Genomic DNA, 12,328 nt, shown 5'->3' on the forward strand with positions numbered 1-12,328 from the left:
AATCCATCGGCCCGATTTCCACTGCTCTAAATAGGGGTAGGTTAGTAACTTCAATTAGACGTGACATGACCGCCTCTGAGCCCATTCCGACACGGTGGGCGTCAAACATGGGCGGCAAAACTCATTTGATTCAAGCTCGTCCGAAAGACCTCTGTTTCTCCCTCCATTCCCCATTCATACACGGTGGGCGGCGAAACAAACTCGACTCGGCCGAAATCGATGTAGGCAAATATTTTCAATAGGGGCAGGTTTGTAACTTCACTCAGACGTGACACAACCGCCCTACCTGTCAGCCCTGTTCATACACCGTGGGTGCCAACCATGGGCGCCAACCACCCTCTCCTCGCCCGAAATCGCTCTGGGCAAATATTGGCGAGATGCGAGATTACCGTCCTATCCCCAACCGACGAGACGTCCAAATTTTAAACGGGGGCTAAGTTCGTAACTTTCCCATATTTCAGACAGGCGCGTCCCAAAAACATGGTTCCCCGTACCTCTCCCTCCATTTTCCCATTCATACACCGTCCGCGCTAGAACACCCCATCCCCACACCAGCCTCCGTCCGCCACCCCATCCATCGCCGCCGTCCTCCACCACATCCATCGCCACCGTCCTCCACCATGCCGGAGTGCCTACCAAGACCGCGTCGTCCACTACTAGAGATGGACGTTTCTCATCCATGGCGACGGACCAATAGCCTTGCATCGCATCCTCTCGCTTCATCGGCGCCGTCGTCCTCTTTGCCGGGGCCGCTCACACGACCTTCTCTTCCACCGCAACGGGACTTATCCCCCGATGCACCCGTCTACCGTTGCAGATCTGCTTCAACGCCACCGACAGCCATCGCACCCCCGGTGCCTACACGGCGCCGCAAGAGAGGTGGTACTTCATATCTCCTCAACTTTTTGATCTCAACCAGAAAATAGATCTTAACTTGGTTACTCTACTTTCTTTTCAGCTCTTAGAAATTAGTTCTTAGTTCGAAGCAAGCAATGGATGCTAAATATCATTTCCCCGGTTTGCAGCTTCAAATCTGCCATGGCACAACCATAATACGGTTTAATTGATCATGCTTAGGGTTTAATTGATCATGTTGGTTCCGTGGTGGTTTCTTTAATAGAAATCGGAGGGGAAACCCTCTTTTGCTAAAAAAATATGCTTAGAGTTTCCCCCTTTTATGATCACTATACGATCAGAATACGTGCTTCGTGTCATAATAACACTGCTCCACCCATCAAACTAAACAAGCTTAGTTGTTCAAATATGAATCTGATATTATTAAAACAGAGTTGTTTAATTGGTCAGCTAAATGTTCCTAAATTAGTTTCGAAAATGCATGTTCGCCGCTCGGGTGTGTATCTCTACAGGGTGCCCACGGTGGGCCGGCCCACCCTGGGATTTTGGGTCGTCCCAGGCCCCGATTCCCCTCTGTTCTACTGCGCGCTTCCGATCTCTACTCGCCCCCAGCCGCCTGCCTCGCCGGCGACTTGCCGTCCCCGGACGGCATGACTCTAGGAGGAGACGTCGGACTAACAGGAGGCCAGGAGCCGCTCACCCAACAACGTCACCGCTGCCCGGGCGCACCGCCGTGCCTACCTTCCCAGTCCGTTCAGGGCTCAAGCGTGCAGCACCCACCAAGCCAACCCGATTTATCCTGAGATATGTCCTCAACACTCAGCATCCACTGCTCATCACCCATTTTCTAATTGATTCATTACTCATTAGGCAGGACTGTCATTAGGGTTTGTTGTGTGCTCAGTGCTACCTACACTTAATGGTTCAGATGTATTTCGGTAATCTTTAGTACCTCTAAAGTTCACAGGGTTTTCAAAATTCCGGCCCTCAGAACAGAAACTAGTCATTTTGGATTGTTGGTCGTAGTGACATTGACCCAGATTACTACTGCAAGCCAGGTTTGTTGACAATTTTACTTGTCTTTCTTACTCATTCGATATAATATCCAATTATTCACGTCGATTAGTTGCAAACAATAAGTGCTAGACAAACTTCTTCATTCAGATTTTGGACGGTCTCTTACTGCAGTTACAATTCTGCATACTTGTCCTAGTAAGCTCACAAGTAAATGATTGATTCACTACATCTATGCTTGCCTTGTCATATTTGTTGTCAATATTCTTTTAGGGTGGACCACCCTGTTTCTAAATACTGGAACCATAGACATGAGTGAATAGTATTTCTCTATGTGATCTCTTCCATCATGTGTGGGTAACGAACACTGCATTGTATAGAAAGAAAGTGTCATTTCCATCTTTTACATAGGTTTCGATCTTTTACATGGAATACAATCTGCCTACTTGCTTTGTGTCGCACTACCAACACTCCACCCTTGAAGCTAAACATTACGCCACTCATAATTGCTTAGTTTATTTGTTCAAATACGAATTTCATATGATTCTAATGTTCCTACTTCAGTTTTGAAATGTGTGCCTGCCTGTTATAGAGACATAAGGGGTTTGTATTTCTGTGTGTGGTCTGGTCAGCACGGTTGGGGAGGTGAACTTTGCATATGCAGAGGTTTATAGGGAGACACTCTCCGAGTTGAATCTGCAATGCATTCCATAGATAATCTGACTACTTTTTATGTTTTCATGAATCTCAGATTCTGAACAGCATCATAATGATTATGAGCTTGCGCGCATGAAAAGAATAAAGCAGAACAATGCCATGGCTGTCAAACCTGGCATTAAGGGACTGAAATCAAGTCTGGATGCAATGCAATGCAAACGCTCTCCACCTACAGATTCATGCTCAGAATATGATCCTAATAGTGATTCTGAGCTAAGGGAGACCTAAGTCAATGTAGCTCCCTAGTGGAGGAGTCAGAGGAAGATGCCCTATCTTATTCACCCATCAAGGTACTTGCTCTAACTTTCCAAGGTTACATTGCTCGCACATATCTTGCAACTGATGCTTTCCATTGCTTCTACTTTGTTGAACTGCCATTAGCTTAGTTTACACATCATGTATGTGAATACGCCCTGCCTATCCATTTTCAGTACATATTCCATCTGTCAACATACCATATTTATCCATTCAAATGTTGTTCTTGTGTATCAAACGTTCAAAAGGAAGAGGGCGATTGCTGATCGTGGAGGAGCACAAGCAAAGTATTTGGAAAAGGTAGTGGCACCTGATAAATCAAATAGCCCATTAGGTGTAGTTGCAATATCACCTGACCCACAAAATACCCCAACTCTAGCAGACTCTAGCCCTACTACACTGGTCATTTCTGATGCCCCAACTCAGCAGACCCCAACTGCAGCAAATAGTATGATTATGCCAGTTGACATAGCACCAGCTGTACGACGCAAAACCCCCATTCCAGCAAAGAGTACACCAAATCCAGTTGCCAAATCCCTTTTCGAACCAGAGAGAGCCCCAATTGCAGCAAATAGGACCCCTATTCCATTTCTTCCCAGTTTAGAAGACGAAGCTTATGTTGTTGTCAAGAACTTTGTGCGCATCTTTCCTTCATGGAAATATTATACCGCAGACACAGAACAATTTCCAGTCTTCCTCCGCAACTTACGCGTAAGTAATGTACTAATGTTATTCATGGTCATTACTGCATATGTTTCTGCTGACAGAAGACACAAGATCTCATTCTATTAAATAGGCGAGGAGCAAACTGGATTGTGATGACGAGCAAGGGTTGGTTGCGCTTTTCAAGCACTCGTTGATGAAGTATCGTTCCTACCTGAGGCAAGCACACTTCGATGGCAAGCCTCTGAATGAAATTTCTGTAAAGTCTCCGGTGCTACATTTATCCGACGGTGACTGGAATAATCTTGTTACACATTGGTCTCGGCTGCAGCGTAAGGTACTGTCTATGATATCACATCACAATTTGAACTACATTTCTGCATTTGCCTTAATGTCTCACTTGTATGAAAACTGTTAGCAGAAGAACATTCGTTCTCAAGGGACCACAGAATCTCTCAACTATACTGCACACTGCATTGCTCTTGTGAGTACCTCTTGCCCTGTATGACCATACTTACTTTCATAGCTGTTTGATTATGTAGCATCACTGCACATGTTAGCCTCGTAATCATCCATTTGGTGGACATTATAAGATCCGTATGGACTCTTACATAAATTTAGAATCAACCCAATGCTTTTGAAGAGGTTTAGCTCTGCAGTCCTCTTGTAAGGACTGAACGTGGTCTATCACTGTACTTACATTAACAGCTACTCCCTCCGTCCCATAATATAAGAACGTTTTGTTCAGTACACCAGTGTTCAAAACACTCTTGTATTATGGGAAGAGGGATTGGTTCATTTTGTAGCATTCTGCATCTTATCTCCCTCGCCCACCATTTACTAAAAAAGATCAGATCTATATTTAATCTTACCAACAAGTAGAATACACAGACAATGCCAGTGCAGAAGTGTAGCCCATTGCTCTTGTCAGTACATTTTGTCCTGTAACGCTTGTACTTCCAGGGATTGGTAGTTGATTATGTAGCATCAATCTGCATCTTATCTTCATTATCCTCTATCCCTTCCAGTATTATCATATCTATAATTACTCTCTACAAAATGTAGAGTACAAGCAATGCTTATGAAGAAGATTCTGTGCTGAAATTCTTGAGTTATCCTTCCCTTGACATGGAGAAGGGCATTATAAAGCCGGTGTTAACTGTTAATGTAAGTCAGTCCTTCTAAAGCCTTTATCCTCAACTGCTGTTTAATTTGCTCATACTCCCTATCGTTTACTGCTGTTTAGTTTGCTGTTTCTACCAAAATGCATGTTCGTAAGAACCATAAGTTCTAAGTTTTACTTGTAAAACCAAATTCCTTATTCATACCATGCACATTACTTAATACTCCCTATATGTATGCTTGTTTTTGTGGATCTATAATCCAGTGTGTGGTGAAGCAGCCCACGTTTGCACCTTGTCATCTCCTGTTTTATCTTACTGATGTGGCTGATGATATGAACAACATGCCATGCACATTATCCAAAATAGATACAATGATTTTCTTTGCCCTTCATCTATGCTTGTTATGTTGACATGGTAATCAAGTAGTGTGGTGAAGCTCCCCGCATTATGAACAATGCCAAATTATGCTATTGATATTTTGAACTTACTCTTTATTTTCTAATTTGAAATTGGATAGAATTGACAGAACAGTTATCATCTTTGTTTATACACGTGCAAAACCTGTCATCTCTCTGCTTTGTTTCAGGGTGATATGCCTGATGGCATGCACAAGTCTGCTGAAGGCTGTGAGACAAACCCAACATATATTGCAGCAAAGAAGGCAAAACATCTTGAAGATAGCGAGACAACCCCAAAGTCTTGTCTTGATGCAGTGTTGAAGTTACTTGAGACTAACAGTCAGAGAAGCTCACAGAATTCGTTGTCTGAATCAGTTCGACTTCTTCAGTCCGAAGTTCTAGCAGGAAGGCATTCTGCAACTCAACTTTGACTTGAAGTCCTATCTCTAAGAAAGATTGCGGAGAACACCAATGAGAACCTCATCGCTAAACAGCTACACCTGGAAGCTATGACCGACATGCTAGGCCGGTCTCACAGCCTTGCTCAGCAGCTTGCGCAGCAGTTCCCCCGCAAGGCTAACCTTTCTTGAACTGTCTTGGAAGTGGTCTCGGTTCAGTATTATTTTGTTACGCTGCAATGGTGCCCAGTTTTTGTAATCTGCTTCTTCGTTGCGCTTTATGATCACTAGTGGCGAACTTCGATGCCTAGTGGATGTAATATACCTTAAATCCTTTATTGTATAGTGTAGGTTTATTCTTAGTTACTATGCCGTAATTTCTTTATTGTATAGAGTAGGTTTGTTCTTAATTCCTACTAGTTACAGCCATCATTCGCTACCTGAAAAAAAAATCAGATGTAGTCGACCGGACCGAAACATTTGACTCTAACGGGCCAAGTTTTTAGCGGGCCACAATTGGGCTGGCCTACGTCTTTCTTGGGCCCGAATGATTGGGGCCTTCACACATTACACCAGGCCCGAACTTACACCGGCCTATATTTTAGTTGGGCCTTTTGTCGACCCAGCGCTTAGTTTGGCCCAGGTAGCGTTAGGCCATTAACAGGCTAAATATTGTACTGGCCTGTTACGGCCGAGATGAAACCACGGGCCTTTAGCAGGCCAAAATGCATGTTGGGCCTCAATTTTCACTAGTCATCGACGGGCCTTCAGTAGGCCGAAATGTAGACCCGGCCGTTTTGGGCTCAGTTAGCTCACGGGCCGTTACCAGGCCAAAACATATCTCGGGCCTTAGTTGGCCCACTGATATCATGGGCCTTTAAGAGGCCGAAAGCTTAGCACAGGCGTCAACGGGCCGAATTACGCGACAGGCCTTTAACAGGCCCAAAGTCACGTTGGGCTTAACTGTTGCCACCTTTAGCACGGGCCGTTAGTGGGCCCGATGTCCCGTCGGACCATATATGGCCCATGGGCAGCACGGGCCATTCCCAGGCCGAAAGTCACACCGGGCAGAAATGGGCCCATGTCTACATCAGGCCTCCAACAGGCCAAAAGTCACTGGGCTGTAGTTGGGCCCAAATATTCGGCGAAAAATTAACGGGCCAGATCTGGCTTCGGGCCGCAAATGGGCCCAAATATTGGGCGAACAATTAACGGGCCAGATCTGGCTTCGGGTCGTAAATGGGCCCAAATATTGGGCGAACAATTAACGGGCCAGATCTGGCTCCGGGCCGTAAATGGGCCTTTATTAAGCAGGCCGTTATTGGGCTGGCCCACTAGTACCTGATTAAGTTCTACGGGCCTTTGACTGGGCCGGCCTTTTTAACCTATATGGGCCTCTATTGGGCCCAGCCACGTGTCGACGTATCATAGGCATGTCTCCTCCAATGGACGGGCGACATCTGGCCCACTAACGAGCTGACAGGTGTTCCCTTGGGCCAATCAGAATTTTACACGTGGAAATTTCCCATTGGTCAGGGCTGTTAACGGGTTATCGGATCCAAAATCCGACCCGATAGCTTAACGGCGTTCCGTTATGGTGGATGCCACGTGTCGGTCACCCTTGACGAAAGCACTTCTGTGACGCGTGATTTATCGTCATGGAAGTGGACACTTTCGTGATGATAATTTTGGTAATGTCATGGAACACTTCTACGACAGCACAGGTATGACTATCTTGATTCTGTCATAAAATCGTCATGGATGTACATGCATGACAAAAAACGCGACCTACTGTGACAAACACGTATCATCACGGAAGTGTATTTTTTTTGTAGTGCACACAAGATCCATCTAGGTGATGCATAGCAACGAGAGGGGAGAGTGTTGTCCACGTACCCTCGTAACCATAAGGGGAAGCGTTATGACAACGCGGTTGATGTAGTCGTAAGTCTTCACAATCCGACCGATCCTAGCACCGAAGATACGGCACCTCCGCGATCTGCACACGTTCAGCTCGGTGACGTCCCACGAACTCTAGATCCGACTAAGGTCGGGGGAGAGTTGCGTCGGCACGACAGCGTGGTGACGGTGATGATGAAGCTACCGGCGCAGGGCTTTACCTAAGCACTTCAATGATATGACCAAGGTGGAAATCTGTGGAGGGGGGCACCGCACACGACTAAACAATCAACTTGTGTCTATGGGGTGCCCCCCTCCCCCGTATATAAAGGAGTGAAGGAGGGGGAGGGCCAGCCCTCTCATGGCGCGCTCAAGGGGGGAGTCCTACTCCCGGTGGGAGTAGGATTCCCCCTTCCCTAGTTGGAGTAGGAAAGGAAGGAAGGAGGAGAGAGGGAGAAGGAAAGGGGCCGCCCCCCACCCAATTCGGATTGGGCTTGGGGGGCGCGACCTCCACCTGGCCGCCTCCTTCTCTCTCCCACTAAGGCCCAATAAGGCCCATAGACTCCCCGGGGGTTCCGGTAACCCCCCGGTACTCTGATAAATGCCCGAACTCACCCAGAACCATTCCAATGTCCAAACATAGCCTTCCAATATATCGATCTTTATGTCTCGACCATTTCGAGACTCCTCGTCATGTCCGTGATCACATCCGGGACTCCGAACAACATTCGGTACATCAAAACACATAAACTCATAATACCAATCGTCATCGAACGTTAAGCGCGCGGACCCTACGGGTTCAAGAACTATGTAGACATGATCGAGACTCATCTCCGATCAATAACCAATAGCGGAACTTGGATGCTCATATTGGTTCCTACATATTCTACGAAGACCTTTATCGGTCAAACCGCATAACAACATACGTTGTTCCCTTTGTCATTGGTATGTTACTTGCCCGAGATTCAATCGTCGGTATCTCAATACCTAGTTCAATCTCGTTACCAGCAAGTCTCTTTACTCGTTCCATAATGCATCATCCCATAACTAACTCATTAGTCACATTGCTTGCAAGGCTTATAGTGATGTGCATTATCGAGAGGGCCCAGAGATACCTCTCCGACAATCGGTGTGACAAATCCTAATCTCGATCTATGCCAACTCAACAAACACCATCGGAGACACCTGTAGAGCATCTTTATAATCACCCAGTTACGTTGTGACGTTTGATAGCACACTAAGTGTTCCTCCGGTATTCGGGAGTTGCATAATCTCATAGTCATAGGAACATGTATAAGTTATGAAGAAAGCAATAGCAATAAACTAAACGATCATAGTGCTAAGCTAACGGATGGGTCAAGTCAATCACATCATTCTCTAATGATGTGATCCCGTTAATCAAATGACAATTCATGTCCATGGCTAGGAAACTTAACCATCATTGATTAACGAGCTAGTCAAGTAGAGGCATACTAGTGACACTCAGTTTGTCTATGTATTCACACATGTACTAAGTTTCCGCTTAATACAATTCTAGCATGAATAATAAACATTTATCATGATATAAGGAAAAATAAATAACAACTTTATTATTGCCTCTAGGGCATATTTCCTTCACATACTTCATCAGAAACAGTTCATGGTTGCGAATCGTGTACGATAAGGCAACTAACACAAACGTTTAGTTTGCCCGCACCGTTTGTGATATTGTCTGACATCGCACACGCTTTGCAAACGGCGACTGTGTGCATGCTTGCACATGTTTCCTCTCTGTGAACCATCTCGGATTATAGTGCATATCGCAAACGTTTGTGTTTTACCAACCGTGTGTGCCGTAACAACCTGGAGAGTGTAATTTCACCGTAATTTAATTACTGCTTTTTCAAATTGTACCGGATTTGGATTTGAATTTGAATTTGAATGTATGCTACACCTTTATTCATATCCATCAGGTTCAAATAACCAATGCATTATTCGATTCATAGGTACATATGTTCAAGAATTACATAAGAACCAAATAAAGAATGATGAACCACAGTTGTATACTTGTACTATTAAAGACGGTAAAGAAAGAGGCGAAATATATTCTGGTTGCCGAACAAGGTGAAGCAGAATGCCCATATTGTGCCCTCCTCCATGCAGAAGGCACGCACAACTCTAGTCCAACCCCTTGTGATGGCCGACCGCCCATCCTTCACGGTCTTCATGAAAACATCTAGATAATCATCGTGTTCTAGTAGAAATACTTTAACCTTTGCATGCCCACCAATCATGTAGTTTGAGAGGTAATCTTGAGTAAATTGCTTTGGCAACCAGTGCAAAGGAAAAAGATTCAAACATTGTCATCTAACACAACTCATTATGGGCAGTAAAAAGAAGGCTGCAGAGTTCTTAGTTACCATCCTGCAGTTCGATGTTGTCTTGCATAAAGTGTAAACAAATAGTTTAATTGCCATCTTTGGACCCATTTCACTAACAATCTTTATCAGCTTCCTCACTTGATGCTGGTTCATTGATATCTCATTGCCCCATATGCAGAAAGGGTCGAAGCGCAGATCTTTACCAATGACATATGTACCTAAAAGCACCAAGTTAATATTAGAAGCTAAACAGCAATTGCACAATGATGTAGTACAACACTCTTTTATAATTTGTCTATATACATCTGTATGTGGTAGTCCATTTGAAATCTCTAAAGAGACAAATATTTAGGAATAGAGGAAGTATCTTATAACATCCAATATACTCACATATTAGATGAATTAACATCTTATATTATGGGCCGGAAGGAGTTTAGTGCATCCTTACAAATTATCGGTTGATTAACTGTTGCTGTATCCATGGGTTATAGTTAGTTTGAGCTAGTTCGGGCTCAAATAGCCCTAAAGTATATCTAAACATGAGGTCGAGTTTGAGCTAGTTGCATCTATAACCCACCCAAAAAACTACCCAACCCAAGAGGTGCTAATTGGAGCTAGTTCTCCTAGTGCATTTATTGTCAATCTAACCCTGCCATCCAAACAACTCTTTGGATGGAGTTAGTTCAGGGTTAGTCATGAGCTAGAAACTAACTCTAACCTCTATCTAAGTTGAGTATCCAAACAGGGCTGTGATGTTGTTGTTGCTGCTGCTCTTCTATGTATACCTAGACATCATTAGAACATTAATGTAACACTCTTCCTTGTTGCTATGTAGCCTAGGATTGCATATTTAGACATTAAGTACAGTGCATGTTGCTATGTAGCCTCAGATATATTACATATGGCCCTAGTTAACCTAACGATAAATGGGTTGCAGATATATTCAGTTAAAAGTCCGATTCACCGATTAGTCCCTTATCATTCGCCGGCCTATATGGTACCAGCTACCGATATCCTGAACAGTGAGCAGATATAAGCCATGAGATGAAACTAACCTCGATGGAAAACAATAGTCGTTCCCAAAATTGTCTTGTGTAGGTACATCAAGAAGCATGTTAAGCACAACAGGCTAAACATCAACCAAAATTATCCATGGCAGACAAAATAATCTCCAAAAGATAGCTTCAGTGTGCAGGTTTAAGCACGCTAGTAAAGCAAAACAAGTGGAAAGGTGTGCTAACTACAACATGCCTAACATTTAACAACAAGCAAACATAGTCATTCAAACTGGTATTGTGCCGGTCTAAGTACACTGGTTATTGTTAAATAAAAATGGAAAGGCGTGTTAACTACAAGATGCAACAACCAAATGTAGTCATTCATAGTGGTATTGTTGAAACTGGTACTGATGAAATTGAACTGCACAGTTCATACTTGCACATATAGAACATCACGTTGTGAATAACTGGAATAAACAAGGCATACTACGAACAACCAAAGATAGCATTTGAAACTGGACATATGCTAACTACAAACAACCGAACAATCAAAAAACTTTAAAAGAGGTATATGCTAGCTACAACAGGCTTAACAGCAAGCAAATATATGCATTCCTATCGGTATGTTTAAAACTGGATTGATGAAATGTACTGCACAGTAAATAATTGCACATATAGAGCATCCCATTGTGAACAACTGAAATAAACAAGACATACTGCAAACAACCAGATATAGCAATTAAAAGTGGACATATTCTCACTAAACTACAAAAGGGACTCGACAAAACAAATCATGGGTTTCCCCCTGTGAAGACGCATAGCAAAACAAATCATGGGTTTCCTCACTTGTCACAGATGGGCTCGTTCCCGTGGGAAGAGCACGGACCCTGGATGCGCTCCATGTTGTCGCAGATGGGCTCCTTCCCCTTTGAAGAGCACGACTATAGGGTGCCCTCCCTGATGTCGCAGACGGGCACTTTCCCCTTGGAAGAGCAGATGGGCTCATTCCCCTTGGAAGAGTCGGAGAGGGTGCCCTCCTCGTGGTCACCGTCGATGAGGTCTGACTTGGAAGTTGTAGATCCCAAGCCAGCGTCGCAGAACATGTCCTTCAGAAATGACAAAAGGGGCTCGATGGAGATGTAGAATGGCAAATTGTTGACAGCGAGCCAGAGGAGATCAGCGGCGGGGCCATGGATGAGATCGACGGCGGTTGAACCCGAGGGGTTGGGGGTGGGCCACTTAACCTATGACATAGGCCGCCTCAGGTCGTCGATGTCGATGACCTCGATGTCATAGCCGGTGGCTGAGACATGCCCGCATACTCTAGCCCGCTGCTTGAGTGCTTGCCGCCAGTAATGGTCGCCAGCTTCCTCAGCGACGTCGGGCGAAGATACCGCTATACACCTCTTTTGGGCCAGTCGCTCCTCGAGCTCCACAGGAAGCGTAGCCGAGCTTAGGCTGCGACGCTCTGGAGTGGGGGATGGGGATGGGGATGGGGATCTGTGGGAAAGGGGGCGTTTGGCAAGCATCATCTAAGAAACTCGGGGCGGCCTGGGTATGGAGATCGGTGGGTATGCTGCACGGGCAAACCGACAGATGTTGACAATGGAGGCCTTGCGGCGGTGGTGGCGGGGACCTTGCTAGGGT

The sequence above is a fragment of the Triticum aestivum genome, chromosome 3D, assembly GCF_018294505.1.
Source record: "Triticum aestivum cultivar Chinese Spring chromosome 3D, IWGSC CS RefSeq v2.1, whole genome shotgun sequence".
In the NCBI taxonomy this organism is placed as follows: Eukaryota; Viridiplantae; Streptophyta; class Magnoliopsida; order Poales; family Poaceae; genus Triticum; species Triticum aestivum.